The sequence below is a fragment of the Atractosteus spatula genome, unplaced genomic scaffold, assembly GCF_055471065.1.
Source record: "Atractosteus spatula isolate fAtrSpa1 unplaced genomic scaffold, fAtrSpa1.hap1 Scaffold_58, whole genome shotgun sequence".
In the NCBI taxonomy this organism is placed as follows: Eukaryota; Metazoa; Chordata; class Actinopteri; order Semionotiformes; family Lepisosteidae; genus Atractosteus; species Atractosteus spatula.
In genome coordinates this window covers 27,140-49,182 of record NW_028296888.1, presented here as the reverse complement: position 1 = coordinate 49,182, position 22,043 = coordinate 27,140, and the positions used below count along the sequence as shown (strand labels likewise).

At 54.0% G+C, this 22,043-nt stretch overlaps 9 non-coding genes across 9 annotated transcripts; all 9 read left to right on the top strand.

Annotated features, from left to right (window-relative positions):
• The first annotated feature begins 1,473 nt into the window (after positions 1 to 1,473).
• On the top strand, positions 1,474 to 1,667 carry LOC148806055 (U2 spliceosomal RNA). Its single transcript, XR_016089789.1, has one exon. It is a non-coding gene; the product is annotated as a U2 spliceosomal RNA (small nuclear RNA).
• A 777-nt stretch (positions 1,668 to 2,444) lies between these two features.
• LOC148806054 (U2 spliceosomal RNA) lies at positions 2,445 to 2,635 on the top strand. Its single transcript, XR_016089802.1, has one exon. It is a non-coding gene; the product is annotated as a U2 spliceosomal RNA (small nuclear RNA).
• Positions 2,636 to 3,430: 795 nt separating this feature from the next.
• Positions 3,431 to 3,621, top strand: LOC148806053 (U2 spliceosomal RNA). Its single transcript, XR_016089794.1, has one exon. It is a non-coding gene; the product is annotated as a U2 spliceosomal RNA (small nuclear RNA).
• A 777-nt stretch (positions 3,622 to 4,398) lies between these two features.
• On the top strand, positions 4,399 to 4,589 carry LOC148806052 (U2 spliceosomal RNA). Its single transcript, XR_016089787.1, has one exon. It is a non-coding gene; the product is annotated as a U2 spliceosomal RNA (small nuclear RNA).
• Positions 4,590 to 7,862: 3,273 nt separating this feature from the next.
• On the top strand, positions 7,863 to 8,053 carry LOC148806051 (U2 spliceosomal RNA). The gene has a single exon (XR_016089785.1). It is a non-coding gene; the product is annotated as a U2 spliceosomal RNA (small nuclear RNA).
• Positions 8,054 to 8,830: 777 nt separating this feature from the next.
• On the top strand, positions 8,831 to 9,021 carry LOC148806050 (U2 spliceosomal RNA). Its single transcript, XR_016089777.1, has one exon. It is a non-coding gene; the product is annotated as a U2 spliceosomal RNA (small nuclear RNA).
• A 787-nt stretch (positions 9,022 to 9,808) lies between these two features.
• On the top strand, positions 9,809 to 9,999 carry LOC148806049 (U2 spliceosomal RNA). Its single transcript, XR_016089766.1, has one exon. It is a non-coding gene; the product is annotated as a U2 spliceosomal RNA (small nuclear RNA).
• A 791-nt stretch (positions 10,000 to 10,790) lies between these two features.
• On the top strand, positions 10,791 to 10,981 carry LOC148806048 (U2 spliceosomal RNA). Its single transcript, XR_016089755.1, has one exon. It is a non-coding gene; the product is annotated as a U2 spliceosomal RNA (small nuclear RNA).
• Positions 10,982 to 17,369: 6,388 nt separating this feature from the next.
• LOC148806047 (U2 spliceosomal RNA) lies at positions 17,370 to 17,553 on the top strand. The gene has a single exon (XR_016089791.1). It is a non-coding gene; the product is annotated as a U2 spliceosomal RNA (small nuclear RNA).
• The last annotated feature ends 4,490 nt before the right edge of the window (positions 17,554 to 22,043 follow it).

Here is a 22,043-nt window from a genome sequence, read left to right as displayed (position 1 = left end):
CAGTGCGTGTCAGTGCACTGCAAACGGTGTGGGAAGATGGGACATGTGGTGAAGGATTGTGTACGAGAGAAAAGGTGTTTTAAGTGTGATGGGCTGGGACATGTGTCACGGGTTTGTTTGAGTAAGGGGATGGAGAGGGTTGGGGGGTCAGGGGTAGATGGGAGTGAGGAAGAGGGAGGGGAAATAGGAAACGATAGTGAGAGTAGGGTGGGAAGTTTTGATAAAATAGGTGTGAGGGTGGGATGTAAGAGTGAGAGAGAGAAGCGTTTGAGTTGTGCATTTTTTTTGGAGCCTTCGACAGATGTGGACCGAGATAGTAAGGTTAGTGAGATAAATGGGACTGGTACGGTAGTGGTGCAGAAGGGAGAGCAGTGGAATAATGTGGGGGAGACTAGTCAGTGTGATGAAAGGGGAAGGATGGAAGAGAGTGATGTGAAGGGAGGGATGATTGTTGTTGAAGGGGAGGAAATGTACACGAAGGGAGCGTATACAGAGATTTTGTTTGATAGTGACGGTGACATAGTTTTGACGGATCTTGAGGAGGAATGTGAAAGAGTGTGTTTGGGTGATGATGTCAGTGATAATGTGGTAGCTTCGACTGTGGAGGTGAAGGGTGAAGGACACGAGAAGAGGGAGGTAAGGGTGGGACAGATAGTCAAGAAAAAGGGAAAAAAGAAAGTGAAGAGATGAGGGAGATCAAGAAGGGGTGGAGGTTATCTGAATAAGGGGAGGGGATATGGAGATTTGGTTTACTTTGGGTGTGGGAACTAATGTAAGTGAATATAGATGTGTTAAGGATTTGTGTTTGCTGTGTAATGATTTTGGTTGGAAAAGAGCTTAGGATGTTATTAGTATAAGGGGATTATGGGGATGCGGGTTTTTCTTTTGGGTTTGAGAATTTAATGTGAGTGAACATGGAAGTGCCAAGGGTTTATGTTTAGTGTGTAACGATTTTGGTTGAAGTTAGGATGTTATTAGAATAAGGGGATTATGGAAATGTTTCAGTTGGGTTTGAGAGTTAATGTATGTGAATATGGAAGTGTTAAAGGATTTATGTTTATTGTGTAATGATTTGATTGAAGTTGGGAGGTAATTTGTGTAAGGGGTGGGGTTATGGTGATGAGGTTTTCTTCGGGTTAGAGAGTAATATGGTTTGGGAAGTTAATGTAAGTGAAGATGGATGTGTAAAGGGTTTATGTTCTGTTGTGTAACGATTAAGGTCGAATTTGGGAGGGTCAAGATGATGGGGTTTTGTTGTTAAGTCATGAATGTTTTTTGTTACCCTGAACTGTTGTACGGGTTTGTTATCATGAATTGGTCCGTTTTTGTGGTTATTGTGGTTGAGGTTTTGGTTGGAATTCATGTGATTATGGAATGTAAGGTTTATGAACTGTTTTATGTTATGTTTCCGGTTTGATGGAATATTTGAGTTTAAGGTACAATGATGTTTGGGTTTTGAGTATTTGGTGTAATATTGATTTTGTATTTTGCAATAAAAAAAAAAAAAAAAAAAATCTGTTCTTATCAGTTTAATATCTGATACGTCCCCCATCGGGGGACCACATATTAAACGGATTTTTGGAACAGGGAGCTGGATCAGGAGCTTGCTCCGTCCTCTCCACGCATCGGCCCGGTATTGCAGCGCCTCCGGGAACGGTGCACTACCTTCTCTCAGCGGTGAAAAGACAGACGTAGCTAGCAAGCAAGCGAGGTGGACCGGAGCTCCTTCCTCTCCGGTCTCGTCTCTCGTCCATCTGTGCGTCTCTGTGTCTCTCTCTCTCCCCCTCCCCGTTCCCGTGCTCCCTCCGTGCACTTTCCCGCGCCTCGACTCTCTCGGCAAGCAGGCCGGCCCCCTTTTCGGCTCCCGTGCGTTTTCCCTCCAAAAAACTTAGTTTTTTCCTCCTTTTTCCAGGGAGGCAGGCGTGGCTTGTGTGTGTGTGTGTGTGTGTGTGTGTGTGTGTGTGTGTGTGTGTCCCCGTCCTTGCAGGCGGGCCCCTTTCGACAGCCGGCCGTTTTCCCTCCAAAAAACTTAGTATATACACCTTTTCTTTCTTTTTTTCGGCAGGCAGGCAGGTGTGTGTGTGTCCCCGTCCCTCCCGAGAGAGCGCTGCCCCTTGCCTCTGCCCGCAGGTGCCGACGGTCCGCTTTCGCTTGCAGCTCACTCGGCACGGCTGCTGCTGGTGGGAGGGGCCTAAGCTAAGGAGGCCGGCCGGCTGGCGCCCCCCGCGGCTGCGGTCGTTGTCGGGCCGTTGACAGGAGATCAAAGAGCAGGGCCCCCGCCCGGGACTGGCGGGCAGGCAGGCGAGCAAGCAGGCAGGCAAGAGAGGGGGAGAGCGGAGTCCGGGCGGCCGGCAGCCGCGTGCGGACCGGGCTCCAGAGGCGTCGGCCTGCGCCGCTGCGCGCCAGCCGGACGCCCGCGCGCCCGCCCAAGGCCGGCGTCGGGCATCGCTTCTCGGCCTTTTGGCTAAGATCAAGTGTAGTATCTGTTCTTATCAGTTTAATATCTGATACGTCCCCCATCGGGGGACCACATATTAAACGGATTTTTGGAACAGGGAGCTGGATCAGGAGCTTGCTCCGTCCTCTCCACGCATCGGCCCGGTATTGCAGCGCCTCCGGGAACGGTGCACTACCTTCTCTCAGCGGTGAAAAGACAGACGTAGCTAGCAAGCAAGCGAGGTGGACCGGAGCTCCTTCCTCTCCGGTCTCGTCTCTCGTCCATCTGTGCGTCTCTGTGTCTCTCTCTCTCCCCCTCCCCGTTCCCGTGCTCCCTCCGTGCACTTTCCCGCGCCTCGACTCTCTCGGCAAGCAGGCCGGCCCCCTTTTCGGCTCCCGTGCGTTTTCCCTCCAAAAAACTTAGTTTTTTCCTCCTTTTTCCAGGGAGGCAGGCGTGGCTTGTGTGTGTGTGTGTGTGTGTGTGTGTGTGTGTGTGTGTGTGTGTGTGTGTGTGTGTGTGTGTCCCCGTCCTTGCAGGCGGGCCCCTTTCGACAGCCGGCCGTTTTCCCTCCAAAAAACTTAGTATATACACCTTTTCTTTCTTTTTTTCGGCAGGCAGGCAGGTGTGTGTGTGTCCCCGTCCCTCCCGAGAGAGCGCTGCCCCTTGCCTCTGCCCGCAGGTGCCGACGGTCCGCTTTCGCTTGCAGCTCACTCGGCACGGCTGCTGCTGGTGGGAGGGGCCTAAGCTAAGGAGGCCGGCCGGCTGGCGCCCCCCGCGGCTGCGGTCGTTGTCGGGCCGTTGACAGGAGATCAAAGAGCAGGGCCCCCGCCCGGGACTGGCGGGCAGGCAGGCGAGCAAGCAGGCAGGCAAGAGAGGGGGAGAGCGGAGTCCGGGCGGCCGGCAGCCGCGTGCGGACCGGGCTCCAGAGGCGTCGGCCTGCGCCGCTGCGCGCCAGCCGGACGCCCGCGCGCCCGCCCAAGGCCGGCGTCGGGCATCGCTTCTCGGCCTTTTGGCTAAGATCAAGTGTAGTATCTGTTCTTATCAGTTTAATATCTGATACGTCCCCCATCGGGGGACCACATATTAAACGGATTTTTGGAACAGGGAGCTGGATCAGGAGCTTGCTCCGTCCTCTCCACGCATCGGCCCGGTATTGCAGCGCCTCCGGGAACGGTGCACTACCTTCTCTCAGCGGTGAAAAGACAGACGTAGCTAGCAAGCAAGCGAGGTGGACCGGAGCTCCTTCCTCTCCGGTCTCGTCTCTCGTCCATCTGTGCGTCTCTGTGTCTCTCTCTCTCCCCCTCCCCGTTCCCGTGCTCCCTCCGTGCACTTTCCCGCGCCTCGACTCTCTCGGCAAGCAGGCCGGCCCCCTTTTCGGCTCCCGTGCGTTTTCCCTCCAAAAAACTTAGTTTTTTCCTCCTTTTTCCAGGGAGGCAGGCGTGGCTTGTGTGTGTGTGTGTGTGTGTGTGTGTGTGTGTGTGTGTGTGTGTCCCCGTCCTTGCAGGCGGGCCCCTTTCGACAGCCGGCCGTTTTCCCTCCAAAAAACTTAGTATATACACCTTTTCTTTCTTTTTTTCGGCAGGCAGGCAGGTGTGTGTGTGTCCCCGTCCCTCCCGAGAGAGCGCTGCCCCTTGCCTCTGCCCGCAGGTGCCGACGGTCCGCTTTCGCTTGCAGCTCACTCGGCACGGCTGCTGCTGGTGGGAGGGGCCTAAGCTAAGGAGGCCGGCCGGCTGGCGCCCCCCGCGGCTGCGGTCGTTGTCGGGCCGTTGACAGGAGATCAAAGAGCAGGGCCCCCGCCCGGGACTGGCGGGCAGGCAGGCGAGCAAGCAGGCAGGCAAGAGAGGGGGAGAGCGGAGTCCGGGCGGCCGGCAGCCGCGTGCGGACCGGGCTCCAGAGGCGTCGGCCTGCGCCGCTGCGCGCCAGCCGGACGCCCGCGCGCCCGCCCAAGGCCGGCGTCGGGCATCGCTTCTCGGCCTTTTGGCTAAGATCAAGTGTAGTATCTGTTCTTATCAGTTTAATATCTGATACGTCCCCCATCGGGGGACCACATATTAAACGGATTTTTGGAACAGGGAGCTGGATCAGGAGCTTGCTCCGTCCTCTCCACGCATCGGCCCGGTATTGCAGCGCCTCCGGGAACGGTGCACTACCTTCTCTCAGCGGTGAAAAGACAGACGTAGCTAGCAAGCAAGCGAGGTGGACCGGAGCTCCTTCCTCTCCGGTCTCGTCTCTCGTCCATCTGTGCGTCTCTGTGTCTCTCTCTCTCCCCCTCCCCGTTCCCGTGCTCCCTCCGTGCACTTTCCCGCGCCTCGACTCTCTCGGCAAGCAGGCCGGCCCCCTTTTCGGCTCCCGTGCGTTTTCCCTCCAAAAAACTTAGTTTTTTCCTCCTTTTTCCAGGGAGGCAGGCGTGGCTTGTGTGTGTGTGTGTGTGTGTGTGTGTGTGTGTGTGTGTGTGTGTGTGTGTGTGTGTGTGTCCCCGTCCTTGCAGGCGGGCCCCTTTCGACAGCCGGCCGTTTTCCCTCCAAAAAACTTAGTATATACACCTTTTCTTTCTTTTTTTCGGCAGGCAGGCAGGTGTGTGTGTGTCCCCGTCCCTCCCGAGAGAGCGCTGCCCCTTGCCTCTGCCCGCAGGTGCCGACGGTCCGCTTTCGCTTGCAGCTCACTCGGCACGGCTGCTGCTGGTGGGAGGGGCCTAAGCTAAGGAGGCCGGCCGGCTGGCGCCCCCCGCGGCTGCGGTCGTTGTCGGGCCGTTGACAGGAGATCAAAGAGCAGGGCCCCCGCCCGGGACTGGCGGGCAGGCAGGCGAGCAAGCAGGCAGGCAAGAGAGGGGGAGAGCGGAGTCCGGGCGGCCGGCAGCCGCGTGCGGACCGGGCTCCAGAGGCGTCGGCCTGCGCCGCTGCGCGCCAGCCGGACGCCCGCGCGCCCGCCCAAGGCCGGCGTCGGGCATCGCTTCTCGGCCTTTTGGCTAAGATCAAGGTTTAAGCCGGCAAGCCCGCAATTCCGAGGTCTTAGTCAGAGGGTCGGGAAGGCGGCGGGAGGACGGGAAAGGCTGGAAGGAGTGACGCAGCGGGAGAAGGATTGACCGGAGCAGCGGAGCGTTGGGTTGGAGCTTGGAGGATCGAGACGGCGGCGGTGACGAGTGGAATTGCTGGCCTGTGGATGTGAACGGGAGACGGTGGCGGAGCGTTCCTGGGACCTGGAAGTGCGTTTCGGATCCGTGGTTGGAGATGGAGGCGGGACATCCTTGGGCGAGGAAGGAGCAACGGAAGGACTCCATCCGTTTCACCTTGCGAGACCGAGAGGAACCCGGGACTTGGACCAGAGATAAGTTCAAGACTTTTGTTTTGAAAAAGGTTTTGGATGTGAAACTGCCGGACATACTATGTTTGCAGGACTATTGTGATCGCGGGATTTTTGAGTTAACCTTGGTTTCGAGTGAGCTTTGTTTTGAGTTATGGAGGAAGATTTTGGAGAGAAAGGGAGAGGCTCCGTTGAGCCTCTTCCGTGTGACTCCTATGTTTGCCGGAAGTTTACGGAAAATGACTGTTTTTGTTTTTGATCCATTTGTTTCAGAAGAGGACATTGAGGTTTTTTTGAATGAATTTGTGTTGTTGCAGGGAAAGGGGGAGAGGGAATTGGACTCTGAGGGGGTTTGGACGGGCAGGCGGGTTTACTGGATGAGGTTACGGTTTGGGGGTACAGAAGAGGGAGGGGTGCTACATCCCCCTGCCTTTTTTGAGATCGGGTCGGAGAGGGGATACCTGGTTTACCCAGGACAGCCCCTCGCATGTCGGAGATGTGGGGTTTTGGGTCATTATGCTGCAAAATGTACTATGGTGTTTTGTAGTCGATGTAAGGAACGGGGGCATGTACTGAAGGCCTGTAGGAAAGAGGTCCGATGTTTTTCATGTGGGGAGCTAGGTCATGTTTTTAGAAGCTGTGTGGGGAGGAAGACGGTTAGGGCTGAGCAAGATAAGTTAGAAGAAAAGACAAGGGTTGCTGACGGGAAAGGGGAGTTGGGTAGTGCGCAAGAGGAGGAAGTGGATAAGATGAGGAGGGATGGAATGGGATCTGCAGGGCTAAGTGTAGATGAAACAGTAGGAGGCAGTGTTGTTAAGGTACCAGATAAGGAGGGTGTGGATGAGAGTGTGGGGAGGGGCAATTGTGAGTTAGCGGTGGAGGTGAAGGGGGTTGCACAAGTTGTGACGCAGGAAGTGGAGAATGTAGTTAGGATAGGGGATTGTGTGGGATGCACGAGTGGGAGCGGAAAGGGTGGGATGAAGACAGATAAGGAAGGTGCGGTGGATGAGAGGGTTAGGAGTCAGGGGGTTAGTGTGGTTATGGATTTAGATAAGGAGGGGATGGGTGGGAGTACGGAAAGGGTTGTTGGTGAACAGGTGGAGGCGCCGATGGATGGTGTGCAAGTAGAGCTGTCCAAAGTGGAAGTGGTGGAAAGTATGAATGTTGGAGAAAGTGTGGGGCGTCCGAGGGAGAAGGCGGGAAAACAAATGGAAAAATGCGAGGACGGGGCGGTATCTAGTGGCAGAGAGGTGAGGGAGGTTGGCATGTGTGATAAACAAGCAGAGAGGAGTGCACCAGAGACTAGAGTAGAGGAGGCGAGAGGAGCAGCTGTAGATGTATGTGCGACAGGAAGACATAGTAACACCAATGAAGATCGAATGCGTACCTGGGATCTTACAGATAGCGATGTGGAGAGGGAGTACGCGGAATGTGTGAAACAATGTAGAATAGAATGGGAGAAGGAAGGGCACATCGAGGTTCCGTTACCGGGTATACCGTGGGACTTAATACCTGCAGCGAGGGTGCCAGAAGTTGAATTGAATGAAGAAAATTTTCCACCCTTAGGGTCCGTAGGGGCCGTGGGGGAGAAGAAAGGTATGAAGACAGGTTCTGTGGTAGTGGAGGGTACTGGGAAAAAAGGAAGCAATGGTGGGCAAGTAAGTGGAAGAGGGTGTACAGAGGGGCATCAACCGGAGAAGGCGAACAATACTTGTAAGGAGTGGAAGCAGGTTGAATTAAACCAGGATTGGCAGAAACGGATAAAGGTCAAACAGAAGAAATGCTTGGCTACAGTGCAAGAAGTAGAACGGAAGTTTCCAGGGTGTTGTATAGAATTGGTGAAGGAAGGGGATACTCCGGGTGCGTTTCGAATGGGTGGGGAAACGAGGGAGGAGTGTAAACAGATTAGCAAGATGTTGTATGGAGCTTTATGTAAAAGTTTGAAGATGTGAACGACGGTCTTTGTGGGTTTTATGTGTTGTGAGTATGGGAATGATTTGTGATTAGGGGAGGGATTGATTTGCATACAGGGTGGGGTTATGTTAATGAATGGTTGATATACGTTTGGTGTAGTTGAGATTTGGGTTTGATATTTGGGGTTTTTGGTTATAACGAGTTTTGATGTATGGACTTTTGTATTTTGTAATAAAAAAAAAAAAAAAATCTGTTCTTATCAGTTTAATATCTGATACGTCCCCCATCGGGGGACCACATATTAAACGGATTTTTGGAACAGGGAGCTGGATCAGGAGCTTGCTCCGTCCTCTCCACGCATCGGCCCGGTATTGCAGCGCCTCCGGGAACGGTGCACTACCTTCTCTCAGCGGTGAAAAGACAGACGTAGCTAGCAAGCAAGCGAGGTGGACCGGAGCTCCTTCCTCTCCGGTCTCGTCTCTCGTCCATCTGTGCGTCTCTGTGTCTCTCTCTCTCCCCCTCCCCGTTCCCGTGCTCCCTCCGTGCACTTTCCCGCGCCTCGACTCTCTCGGCAAGCAGGCCGGCCCCCTTTTCGGCTCCCGTGCGTTTTCCCTCCAAAAAACTTAGTTTTTTCCTCCTTTTTCCAGGGAGGCAGGCGTGGCTTGTGTGTGTGTGTGTGTGTGTGTGTGTGTGTGTGTGTGTGTGTGTCCCCGTCCTTGCAGGCGGGCCCCTTTCGACAGCCGGCCGTTTTCCCTCCAAAAAACTTAGTATATACACCTTTTCTTTCTTTTTTTCGGCAGGCAGGCAGGTGTGTGTGTGTCCCCGTCCCTCCCGAGAGAGCGCTGCCCCTTGCCTCTGCCCGCAGGTGCCGACGGTCCGCTTTCGCTTGCAGCTCACTCGGCACGGCTGCTGCTGGTGGGAGGGGCCTAAGCTAAGGAGGCCGGCCGGCTGGCGCCCCCCGCGGCTGCGGTCGTTGTCGGGCCGTTGACAGGAGATCAAAGAGCAGGGCCCCCGCCCGGGACTGGCGGGCAGGCAGGCGAGCAAGCAGGCAGGCAAGAGAGGGGGAGAGCGGAGTCCGGGCGGCCGGCAGCCGCGTGCGGACCGGGCTCCAGAGGCGTCGGCCTGCGCCGCTGCGCGCCAGCCGGACGCCCGCGCGCCCGCCCAAGGCCGGCGTCGGGCATCGCTTCTCGGCCTTTTGGCTAAGATCAAGTGTAGTATCTGTTCTTATCAGTTTAATATCTGATACGTCCCCCATCGGGGGACCACATATTAAACGGATTTTTGGAACAGGGAGCTGGATCAGGAGCTTGCTCCGTCCTCTCCACGCATCGGCCCGGTATTGCAGCGCCTCCGGGAACGGTGCACTACCTTCTCTCAGCGGTGAAAAGACAGACGTAGCTAGCAAGCAAGCGAGGTGGACCGGAGCTCCTTCCTCTCCGGTCTCGTCTCTCGTCCATCTGTGCGTCTCTGTGTCTCTCTCTCTCCCCCTCCCCGTTCCCGTGCTCCCTCCGTGCACTTTCCCGCGCCTCGACTCTCTCGGCAAGCAGGCCGGCCCCCTTTTCGGCTCCCGTGCGTTTTCCCTCCAAAAAACTTAGTTTTTTCCTCCTTTTTCCAGGGAGGCAGGCGTGGCTTGTGTGTGTGTGTGTGTGTGTGTGTGTGTGTGTGTGTGTGTGTGTGTGTGTGTGTCCCCGTCCTTGCAGGCGGGCCCCTTTCGACAGCCGGCCGTTTTCCCTCCAAAAAACTTAGTATATACACCTTTTCTTTCTTTTTTTCGGCAGGCAGGCAGGTGTGTGTGTGTCCCCGTCCCTCCCGAGAGAGCGCTGCCCCTTGCCTCTGCCCGCAGGTGCCGACGGTCCGCTTTCGCTTGCAGCTCACTCGGCACGGCTGCTGCTGGTGGGAGGGGCCTAAGCTAAGGAGGCCGGCCGGCTGGCGCCCCCCGCGGCTGCGGTCGTTGTCGGGCCGTTGACAGGAGATCAAAGAGCAGGGCCCCCGCCCGGGACTGGCGGGCAGGCAGGCGAGCAAGCAGGCAGGCAAGAGAGGGGGAGAGCGGAGTCCGGGCGGCCGGCAGCCGCGTGCGGACCGGGCTCCAGAGGCGTCGGCCTGCGCCGCTGCGCGCCAGCCGGACGCCCGCGCGCCCGCCCAAGGCCGGCGTCGGGCATCGCTTCTCGGCCTTTTGGCTAAGATCAAGTGTAGTATCTGTTCTTATCAGTTTAATATCTGATACGTCCCCCATCGGGGGACCACATATTAAACGGATTTTTGGAACAGGGAGCTGGATCAGGAGCTTGCTCCGTCCTCTCCACGCATCGGCCCGGTATTGCAGCGCCTCCGGGAACGGTGCACTACCTTCTCTCAGCGGTGAAAAGACAGACGTAGCTAGCAAGCAAGCGAGGTGGACCGGAGCTCCTTCCTCTCCGGTCTCGTCTCTCGTCCATCTGTGCGTCTCTGTGTCTCTCTCTCTCCCCCTCCCCGTTCCCGTGCTCCCTCCGTGCACTTTCCCGCGCCTCGACTCTCTCGGCAAGCAGGCCGGCCCCCTTTTCGGCTCCCGTGCGTTTTCCCTCCAAAAAACTTAGTTTTTTCCTCCTTTTTCCAGGGAGGCAGGCGTGGCTTGTGTGTGTGTGTGTGTGTGTGTGTGTGTGTGTGTGTGTGTGTGTGTGTGTGTGTGTGTCCCCGTCCTTGCAGGCGGGCCCCTTTCGACAGCCGGCCGTTTTCCCTCCAAAAAACTTAGTATATACACCTTTTCTTTCTTTTTTTCGGCAGGCAGGCAGGTGTGTGTGTGTCCCCGTCCCTCCCGAGAGAGCGCTGCCCCTTGCCTCTGCCCGCAGGTGCCGACGGTCCGCTTTCGCTTGCAGCTCACTCGGCACGGCTGCTGCTGGTGGGAGGGGCCTAAGCTAAGGAGGCCGGCCGGCTGGCGCCCCCCGCGGCTGCGGTCGTTGTCGGGCCGTTGACAGGAGATCAAAGAGCAGGGCCCCCGCCCGGGACTGGCGGGCAGGCAGGCGAGCAAGCAGGCAGGCAAGAGAGGGGGAGAGCGGAGTCCGGGCGGCCGGCAGCCGCGTGCGGACCGGGCTCCAGAGGCGTCGGCCTGCGCCGCTGCGCGCCAGCCGGACGCCCGCGCGCCCGCCCAAGGCCGGCGTCGGGCATCGCTTCTCGGCCTTTTGGCTAAGATCAAGTGTAGTATCTGTTCTTATCAGTTTAATATCTGATACGTCCCCCATCGGGGGACCACATATTAAACGGATTTTTGGAACAGGGAGCTGGATCAGGAGCTTGCTCCGTCCTCTCCACGCATCGGCCCGGTATTGCAGCGCCTCCGGGAACGGTGCACTACCTTCTCTCAGCGGTGAAAAGACAGACGTAGCTAGCAAGCAAGCGAGGTGGACCGGAGCTCCTTCCTCTCCGGTCTCGTCTCTCGTCCATCTGTGCGTCTCTGTGTCTCTCTCTCTCCCCCTCCCCGTTCCCGTGCTCCCTCCGTGCACTTTCCCGCGCCTCGACTCTCTCGGCAAGCAGGCCGGCCCCCTTTTCGGCTCCCGTGCGTTTTCCCTCCAAAAAACTTAGTTTTTTCCTCCTTTTTCCAGGGAGGCAGGCGTGGCTTGTGTGTGTGTGTGTGTGTGTGTGTGTGTGTGTGTGTGTGTGTGTCCCCGTCCTTGCAGGCGGGCCCCTTTCGACAGCCGGCCGTTTTCCCTCCAAAAAACTTAGTATATACACCTTTTCTTTCTTTTTTTCGGCAGGCAGGCAGGTGTGTGTGTGTCCCCGTCCCTCCCGAGAGAGCGCTGCCCCTTGCCTCTGCCCGCAGGTGCCGACGGTCCGCTTTCGCTTGCAGCTCACTCGGCACGGCTGCTGCTGGTGGGAGGGGCCTAAGCTAAGGAGGCCGGCCGGCTGGCGCCCCCCGCGGCTGCGGTCGTTGTCGGGCCGTTGACAGGAGATCAAAGAGCAGGGCCCCCGCCCGGGACTGGCGGGCAGGCAGGCGAGCAAGCAGGCAGGCAAGAGAGGGGGAGAGCGGAGTCCGGGCGGCCGGCAGCCGCGTGCGGACCGGGCTCCAGAGGCGTCGGCCTGCGCCGCTGCGCGCCAGCCGGACGCCCGCGCGCCCGCCCAAGGCCGGCGTCGGGCATCGCTTCTCGGCCTTTTGGCTAAGATCTGAAGATACGTGGCATGACCGCGGTCTGAGGACTTAGCTGGGAGACCGAGAGAGCAGCGGCGGAGAGGAGAGAGGAGAGCATCGGCGGCGGCGGCAGCGGCGGCGGACGATTTCTACAACCCACCAGATGGAGCGGCGGAGCGGAGAGGACGGAGGGATGGAGCCGGCTCCTGAAGGCGCTTTTGATACGGCAGGGAGGACCCTGGCCGGAGAAGACCGTGGAAGAACTGGAAAAGGACCTGCGAAGGAGGGAGGAAGAAGTTATGCAGCAGCTGCGGCTTCATCTAGAAGTTCGGCGGGAAGACCACTAGAGGGCGCTGGCAGTCGTGAAGGTCAGTTGAGACACACAATTAGGTTTGTGCAGAAGGAAGAAGCTGGAGAAAGAGTTTTGAGGGACAGAGAAATTTTTGGGGATGATATCATTCGTGGTGTCTTTGGTCTGAGTCCCACTGATGTGTATTGTTTTCAAGATTTTTTGGGGAAAAAGACCTATGACCTGTTCTTGACCAGCAGAGCGGTTTGCCAAAAAGTCTGGGAGACAGCCAAAACTAAAAAAGAGGAGAAGCCATTATGTGATTATATTGTGGAACCTTTGTTTATAAGAGAAAACAGACCTCTGATTGTCCAGATGTTTAATCCCTATGTGCCCGAAGAAGACATTGAGGTATTTCTGAAGCGTTTTGTGGACTTAACAGCCAAAGGAACCAAAATAATGGACAGAAATAGGTATTGGACAGGGAAGATTAGGTTTTTTGCCCGTTTGAGGACTGCCAGCACTCAAGAAGACGGTTTTTTGCATCCCCCTGCGATGTTTTTTATTGGAGCGAATCGTGGATACCTCAGTTACCCGGGACAACCACTGACATGCAGGAGGTGTGGAGGTGAGGGACATTTCGCAGCTAATTGCAGGGAGCTGATGTGCAAACGCTGCGGGAAAACGGGACATCTGGGAGCAGACTGCAAGGCGACAAAGACATGCAACCTGTGCGGGGAGAATGGCCATTTGTATAAGGACTGCCCTCTGAGCCATATCTCGGTAAGCAGGGAGGCAGCAGGGGGCGTGTCTGGGGTTGCTGGGCCTTCTTTGTCCCTTTCTGTTTCAGGTACAGAGAAGGGAGAGGAGGCGACTGGAGTGTCAGAAGAAACAGAGGAGGATACAGGGAGAGAAGCAGCAGACGGGGGGAGGCAGAAATCGGTGGAAGATCGGGAGCTAGAGAGCAGAAGTCCCACCCCGGATCCAGAGGTAGACGCGGAAGATGGTTCAGCAACAGTAGAGGACATTGCTGCTCGGACGGCCAAAAACCTTGAGGCCATGCAGGACATAATGAGCAACATTGAGCAAACCATAGGGGTCAGAGAAGAGGTGGAACGAACTGGTGGAACTGCAAAAAGGAAATTAGAAATGGGAGGAAGTAGCGAGGAGGTCTCAACCCCTGAGGTGGTTGCTGACACGGCTCCTCAGACAAGTATGGAACCTGAAAAACAGACAGAAAGTTTTTTGGGCCACAGTAAACGACCCTGTGGCTTAGTTGGACTGATAGTGGCTGCGACAGAGGACTTTCTGTCTGAGCAGAAAATAAATGAGGAGGGGCAGATTGATTTTACATCTGTCCCAAATTTGGTTAAATTAGTACAAGAGGGCGTGGTCTTTGAAGTAGAGGGCAAAAACCTAATTAGGATCACAAGTAGGGAACAGAAGTCCGCTATGGCTGCGCAGCAGGTTCTGGTGGACCTAATTAAGGATAGGGAGGCCCAAAAGGCTGGGGATTTAGCTAGGAAAGACCGCCAGCGGAGGTATGAGGAGTTACGCCGGAAGGTGTGGCAGACAGGAAGCCTCTGGAGGCTTGATATCGAGACCACCAGTGCTTTCCTTAAGCAAACTACATGGTACAGGGAGGGGGTGAGATACCCGAAAGGGTTTGAGAAAATTAAGGACATCCTCAGGCAGTTCAGCAGTGTTAAGATCACTTTTGATCATAGTGGAAGGGAAGTGCTGGGGATGAGCCTTGAAGGTAAAAAGAAGGAGGACGTGATTAGATGCGGATCAGAATTACAGGCATATATCAAAGAGGGTGAGGGGAGAGCCCAAAAAGCCTGGACTTAACCCTTTTTTTCAATGAGCAGCATCTTGACAATTAATGTGCGAGGGCTGCGTGATAGGGCTAAGAGAGTGGCTGTTTTTGAATATATCAGAGATTTGAAACCGACTGTGTGTTTTTTACAGGAGGTACATATCAAGGATGAAAGAGATAAGGAGACGCTGTCCGCCTTGTGGGACCGTGGCCCCTCAAGGTGGAGCATTGGAAAGGTAAACTCTACCGGGGTAGGGATCCTGTTCGGGAACCCTCAAACGGAATGCGGAGAGGTGAGGGTGAGTGAGCCGGGAAGGTTGTTGTGTGTGGATGCGAGGGTCAACGGGATAGACGGTAGGTTTGTGTGTGTGTATGCTCCAGCTGCAATTAGGGAAAGGAGGGATTTCTTGACTAATTTGGGTCCTTTATGTGTGACAAACAAGGCTGTAGTGATTGGCGGGGATTTTAATATTGATATTGATAATGAGAAGGATGGGGATGCCCGAAAGGTAAAGAATATTTTGAGAATGTACAGTTTGAAGGACAGTCATAAAATGAGTATCCCACCCCAAGTGGGATGTACCTGGAGCAACACGAGGGGTGTGTGCAGAAAACTAGACTATGTTTTCGTATCTAGCACAATCAAGGTGGGAACCGTTAAAGTCACTCCAGTTTGGTTCTCTGACCATTGTGTTGTGAATGTTGGGATAGTGGATTTTGGAATTAATTTTGGAAGAGGGGTCTGGAGATTAAATTGTTCGGTTCTGGAAGAAACGAAGTACATAAAGAAGATGGAAAGGTTTTTAACAAGGTTTCTGAATAAAAGACCGGACGACAGATCTCTAGTAGAGATCTGGGAAGAAGCCAAGATGGTGATAGGAAAGATCTCCAGGAAATACTGTAGGGAGAGGAGGAAGGAGGAGAAGGAGGAATTAGAGAATCTCGAGAGAGATTTGGAGAAAGCCTATAACAGTGGAAATGGTACAGCGCCCTCTAGTGAGAAAAAAGTTACAACTCTTGTCAAACAGATAAAGGAGTATTATGAGAAGAGGGCAAGAGATTTTCTGTTCAGAGCGAGGGTGGAGTTTCTAGAAAAATATGAGACATGTTCTACCTTTTTCTTTAACAAGATTCGAAAGAGGCAGGAGAAGAGAGTATTACAAGCTGTCTCTGACTCTGGTGGTGGACAGATTACAGATCAAGAGGGAATGCTGCGAGAAGTATCTAGTTTTTATGGGAACCTTTTTTCAGAAAAGGTAAGTGAAAGGGAAGCAGCGGGAGCGATACTTCAGAACTTGCAGACAACCCTGTCAGAAGAACAGAAAGCTGATTTGGAAAAACCTTTTGAACTGCTTGAGCTGGAAGAGGCGATGAAGTCTCTGAAAAGGGGGAAGGTGCCGGGGGTCGATGGAATTCCAGTAGAGTTCTATGGCACTTTCTGGAGAATTTTAGGCCCTTTTCTTTTGGAACTAATAAAAGAGATTTTTAGCAAGGAACGTATGGGTAAGTCCATGAGGGAAGGCATTTTAACCCTGATTTTTAAGAAAGGAGACCGTACGTCCTTGAAAAACTGGAGGCCCCTAACGCTTTTATGCGCTGATTATAAGATAATGGCAAAAGCGCTTGTCTATCGTGTAGCTCAGGTGATGCCGAGCATAATAGGCAAGGACCAGACTAGTGGAGTGAAAGGGAGGTCGGGAAAATGGACCCTGCAGTTATTAAGGGATGCTGTATCATGGGCTGAACAGAGGAAGGTTCCTCTATTATTAGCCAACTTAGATCTGGAGAAGGCTTTTGACAGGGTCTCGCACAAATTCTTATGGCTGGTTTTGGAGAACTTAGGTTTTGGACCAACGGTGATCAGCTGGATCAGAACCCTATACAACGACGTGGGGAGCAGAGCGGCAGTGAATGGTTGGATAGGAGATTTTATCAACCAGAAAGCCGGAGTGAGGCAAGGTTGCCCTCTCTCGCCTTTGTTATTTGCGATCTACATAGAGCCTTTCGCATGTGCAATTAGAAGAGAGGACAAAATAGATGGCTTGATCTTGCCTGGGAGCGGAGGCGAAAGAGTTAAATTAACCATGTATGCAGATGATGTAACTTTATTAGCAGGCACAACATCTAGTTTGACCTTCGCTTTGGATGTTTTTAAAGTCTTTGCGAGAGCATCGGGCGCCTGTCTAAATGCAGAGAAAAGTACGGTGAAGGCTTTTGGTTCTAGCGAGATATCACAGCAGTGGGCCAGTGGTTTTAGATTATGTACAGGACCCATCAAGATCTTGGGTCTTGACTTTTTACGGAGGGGATCGGGGCAATGCAACTGGGCCTCTAGAATCAAGGAAGTCAGAAGGAAGCTGGGATTATGGAGCAAGTTAAAGCTGACCCTAGTTGGGAAGGTTTTAATCTTGAAAGTCGACATTTTACCGCTTTTAGTGTATTTGGTATACGTGTACCCACTGCCGGCAAGGTACAGACGCCTTTTAGTTGGTGAGGTGTTTCGTTTTATATGGGGAGGGAAATACGAATACATTAAAAGAGTGGATATGGTTCGACAAATAGAACAGGGTGGCAGAGAAGTCCCTGACTTTCCAATGAAGTTGGACTGTATCTATGTGTCTAACCTGTGTGTTGCTTTGAACTCACCTGTGAATCATGCTTATCAGTATTTTGTGAGATTTTGGCTGGCGCAGCATATGAGAATGGTGGTGACATGGTCGAACGCTGTGCCGCACGGGGGAGACCTCCCCTGGTATTATAAACATGCAACAGGGTGGATGAGGAAATATTGGGACAAGGGGGACGCCTCGATATTACTGAAACACAGATGTCTATACCAGCAAATAATAGAGACAACCAAGGTTCCGGCAGAGCGGAGAGGAAAAGAAGCTGTGTGGTCCCGAATCCAGCCACGGGGTTTGGACCATAAGTTTATTGATCTTAATTGGAGAATTGTGTGGGGAAGATTGCCGGTTAGAGAAGTGCTCTATAAGCACAAATTGACAAGGTCTGCAACATGTCCAAGAGAGGGATGTAAGAGCCCTGAGACAATTAAACATGCTTTAATGGAGTGTGGTTTTGCACAAAAAGTTTGGAAGAAATGTAATCGCTTCTTCAGGCTGTTGGACGAATCTTTTAGTATCTCAATGGCAGTAGTGCTGTATGGAATAAAGGGGGGGGGCAAAGTGGGCAGCGTCAACTTTTTACTATGGTTGATAATAAGTATGATTAAAGCAGAGATGTGGACGGCTCGGGACATTCTGATTAAAAAGGGGAAAGTAATAACGGTGCACAGCGTCTATCAGAAAGTACTACATGAAATAAAATGCCGAATAAAAAGAGATACACAGAGGTGGGGATATCACGCTGCCCGGGAGAGGTGGAAGGGTTTAGTTTTGTTGTAAGAATATGTATGTAATTTTGTGTTGAACCCTGTTTTTCTGTTTCAATGATGTACGATGGTAATGTTTAATGTCTTGGACTCTGTATATGTATTTTTGATGTAAGTTTTATACTTTTGTAATAAAAAAAAAAAAAAAAAATCTGTTCTTATCAGTTTAATATCTGATACGTCCCCCATCGGGGGACCACATATTAAACGGATTTTTGGAACAGGGAGCTGGATCAGGAGCTTGCTCCGTCCTCTCCACGCATCGGCCCGGTATTGCAGCGCCTCCGGGAACGGTGCACTACCTTCTCTCAGCGGTGAAAAGACAGACGTAGCTAGCAAGCAAGCGAGGTGGACCGGAGCTCCTTCCTCTCCGGTCTCGTCTCTCGTCCATCTGTGCGTCTCTGTGTCTCTCTCTCTCCCCCTCCCCGTTCCCGTGCTCCCTCCGTGCACTTTCCCGCGCCTCGACTCTCTCGGCAAGCAGGCCGGCCCCCTTTTCGGCTCCCGTGCGTTTTCCCTCCAAAAAACTTAGTTTTTTCCTCCTTTTTCCAGGGAGGCAGGCGTGGCTTGTGTGTGTGTGTGTGTGTGTGTGTGTGTGTGTGTGTGTGTGTGTCCCCGTCCTTGCAGGCGGGCCCCTTTCGACAGCCGGCCGTTTTCCCTCCAAAAAACTTAGTATATACACCTTTTCTTTCTTTTTTTCGGCAGGCAGGCAGGTGTGTGTGTGTCCCCGTCCCTCCCGAGAGAGCGCTGCCCCTTGCCTCTGCCCGCAGGTGCCGACGGTCCGCTTTCGCTTGCAGCTCACTCGGCACGGCTGCTGCTGGTGGGAGGGGCCTAAGCTAAGGAGGCCGGCCGGCTGGCGCCCCCCGCGGCTGCGGTCGTTGTCGGGCCGTTGACAGGAGATCAAAGAGCAGGGCCCCCGCCCGGGACTGGCGGGCAGGCAGGCGAGCAAGCAGGCAGGCAAGAGAGGGGGAGAGCGGAGTCCGGGCGGCCGGCAGCCGCGTGCGGACCGGGCTCCAGAGGCGTCGGCCTGCGCCGCTGCGCGCCAGCCGGACGCCCGCGCGCCCGCCCAAGGCCGGCGTCGGGCATCGCTTCTCGGCCTTTTGGCCAAGTTCCGACGATACGTGGCATGACCGCGGTCCGAGGACTTGTCAAAAGGTGAAGACGACGAAGGCGAGGAGGAGAAGGAGAAGACGACGAACGGCGGAACCAGACCAGACCAGACGGGCGGATCCTTACCACCAGAAGACCGGAGCAGACGTCCACCAAAGGTCACCACGGGTAGTCGCCCTGGGTTGAGCCCAGGGGGCGAAGTGGGGCCTCCAAGATGACGGCGGTCGGCGGTGGTGAGCGGGCCCGCGGTCCGGCGGCTGTGCACCCTCTGTCCCGTGAGGGGCTGATGCGGTGCACAGTGCGCTTTGTGGTGAAGGATGCGGAGAGGAAGAAGGACTGGATGAACCGTGAGCGGTTTGAACGAGTGGTCCTGATGAAGGCTTTGGGGATCGAGTTGAAGGACATCGATTGTTTGCAAGACTTCCCGGTTCGAGGGATTTACGACCTGTCTCTCGCGAGCGACGAACTTTGTGAGAAGGCTTGGGAGAGAGTGTGCGAGGGAAAGGAGGTGGCTCCACTTAATGAGTTCCTGATAGAGCCGTTGTTCGCCAGGGAACTCAGGACTTTGACAATTCATTTGTTTAACCACCGGGTACCAGAAAGGGACATAATTACCTTTTTATCCAGGTTCGTGGATGTCCAGGGAGAAGGCCAGAAAGATTTAGACGTCCTCAGAGTGTGGACTGGTAAGAGGCGCTATACGGTGAGGCTGAGACCTAAGCCGTCTGAGGGCGAGGGTGTGGTTCACCCCCCGGCTTATTTTTCAATAGGGCCTAATAGGGGTTACCTCTTTTACCCGGGCCAACCTGTGACATGTAAGAAATGTTTTCAGAGAGGACATGTGGCTATGAACTGTCCCGGTGGTGTGTGTCGAAAGTGTAAGGCCACAACTCATGACACAAAGGATTGCACCAAGGTTTTGACATGTGACCTATGTGGGGCAGAAGGCCATGTTTACAGGGTCTGTCCGAGGAAGAGCCGGAGTTTTGCAGATGTGGTGCGGACCTCGGCGGAGGGCTCGAGGGGAGACGAGACCAGACCACCGCAGAAGGCTGCGACCACCCAGAGGCCTTGTGCAGACGTAAGAGAGGACAGAGGCGATAGACCAGAGGAGCCAGCAACGGCGACCGAGGTACCTGAAGAGGCGCGTCCGGGGACCTCATCATGGGCCGAACAGGTGGAGGAGGCAGAATCGGGGTCGCCGGAGTGGTCCATCCAGCCGAGCAGGGCCACAAAGAGGAAGTCGGCGGCTGAAAAGAGAAGAATGAGGTCTGACGTGTGCTTGTTTGAGACGGTGACCAATCGTTTCCAGGTCCTAGATTCCGAGGAGGACTCGGAAACCAGCGACGTCGAGGTCCAGAAGGTAGAAGATGGAGAGAGTGGACAGAGAAGGCCGAGACGTAAAAAGGCGATTGCTGTAAAGAGGGCGAGGGGGGAGGGTAAGAAAGGGGGTAGGAAGGAGGAAGGGGTGGAGGAGGGTGTAGAGGGGGAAGGGGAAGGGGAAGGGGGCAGGGAAGGGGGGGGTGGGGAGGAAGGGGAACAGAGGGAGGGGGGTGAAGAGCTGGGTAAGGAGGCTGACCCCTTGGAAGCCTCAGCCGCGGTTAGTACGCTCGATGACCCCATACCCCCGGGCCAAGGGGACATAGTGGTGGAACAGGAAGTTTCTGTTTCGGAGACCTCAGAACAGTCCGGGAAAGACGGCGGTACCCACCTTCTGACCTCCGATGATCCTGGGGTAAGTCCATCATCCCTGGGGGAGGGGTCCCCGCAGGTTCCAAGTGGGATGGAGAATGTCCTTAGCCCTATCGGAATACAAAGTGACTTTAGTTTGGGAGACGGGTTACAGCTGCGGACTCCTTTTGATCCAACATGAGTCGCACAGTATGTACGGTTAACGCCAGAGGGCTTAAAAATCATGTTAAGCGGATTGGCGTCTTTAAATATTTAGAAGCGCGCCAATTCGGCTTTTGTTTCCTGCAGGAGGTACATTTAGGCACGAGAGGTGATATTGCCACCTTTAAGAGAGATTGGGTTAAAGGGGAGTCTTGGTGGAGCGTAGGGGGAGTGCACTCGTCTGGAATTGGGATCCTTTGTGGAACCCCGAATTTCACGGCTAACGATGTCAATATCATAGTCCCGGGAAGGCTTATGGTCGTAGATGGTGTATGGGACGGACTGCAGGTCCGTCTGATAGCTGTCTACGGGCCTGCCGAAAGGCGGCTCCAGGCGGCGTTTTTAAGAGATCTTGAGCCACATCTGTTTACTAATAGGGTGGTGGTGATGGGAGGGGATTTTAATATGGATGTGTGTGACGTGAGTGGTGCGAGTGTGGGTAGTTTTAAGGAATTAATATCACGGTTTCATTTAAAGGACGGTCATAAAGATCTTAGTCAGAGAGGGAGAATGCACACATGGAGTAACGGAAGGGGTGTTTTTAGAAGACTGGATTATATCTTCACCACCCTGCGTGGGTTGACACAGGCGGCACAGGTTACCCCGGTTTGGTTTTCAGATCATCTGTTGCTGTCGGTTGATCTGATACCAGATGGTATGGACCCTAAATCAAATTACTGGAAGCTGAACACGAAAGTGTTATTGGAAGCCGATTATCAGAGCATGATAGTTGCGCTTTTGGAACGCTTCCAGTTACAGAGGGGGAGGTACCCGACAGCGGTTCTTTGGTGGGAGGCCTGTAAAAGGGCTATCTCCAAAGCTTCTATTTCCTACTGTTGCCAAAAGAAAGTAGCAGAGAGAAGAGAGCTTGAGAGATTGCAGCAGGAACTTGAAGATCTGTATGTGGCTTCCAACCAGGGCGGTGCTTTTGATATGGCAAAAGTTTCAGAGCTCAAGCTCAGGCTGAAAGAACTTTGGTTAGAGCGAGCGAAGGATTTTTTGTTTAGGCTTAAGGGCACCCTGATGGAGGGCGAGGAGAAGTGCTCAGCTCAGTTCTTCGGCTCGGTCCGAGCCAGACAGAAGAAGACTCTCTTTGAGGGTCTGAGGAGAGAAGATGGGTCCATTGTCAGAGATATAGAAGGCATGGTGAGGTGTGCAACTAATTTTTACAGGTTTTTATTTTCAGAGAAACCAGTGGATGCGAGCTTGTGGGATGAGTGGTTGGTGGGTTTCGACAGGAAGACGGTTGGTGTGGAAGGTGTGTGTGGGGATCTAACACTGACGGAGATAGGAGAAGCCATTGGTGGCCTGCGAAAAGGTACTACCCCTGGGATTGACGGGCTTCCTACAGATTTTTATGTCACCTTCCGGGACAGGTTACTACCGGTGCTGTTGGAGGTCTATAATGAAGTCCTGAAGGAGGGTGAGTTAGGAAGAACGATGAGGACTGGTATCATGTCTCTGGTTTATAAGAAAGGGGATAAAGAAGATCTGGAGAACTGGAGGCCGATCCAATTACTCTGCACCGATTATAAGATCTTGGCCAGAGTATTGGGGAGACGGCTGAGGAAGGTGATGCCGGATCTGGTGAGTAGGGATCAAACCTGCAGTGTGGAGGGCAGAAACGTAAAGTGGAACCTGCAGTTGATCAGAGACGTGATAGAATGGGTGGAAGACAGGAACCTTGAGATGATGCTTGTGAACCTTGATCAGAACAAGGCTTTCGATCGGGTACATCACACTTTCCTTTGGGAGGTGATGGAAAGAGTGGGGTTGGACGAAGGCTTCATTAGA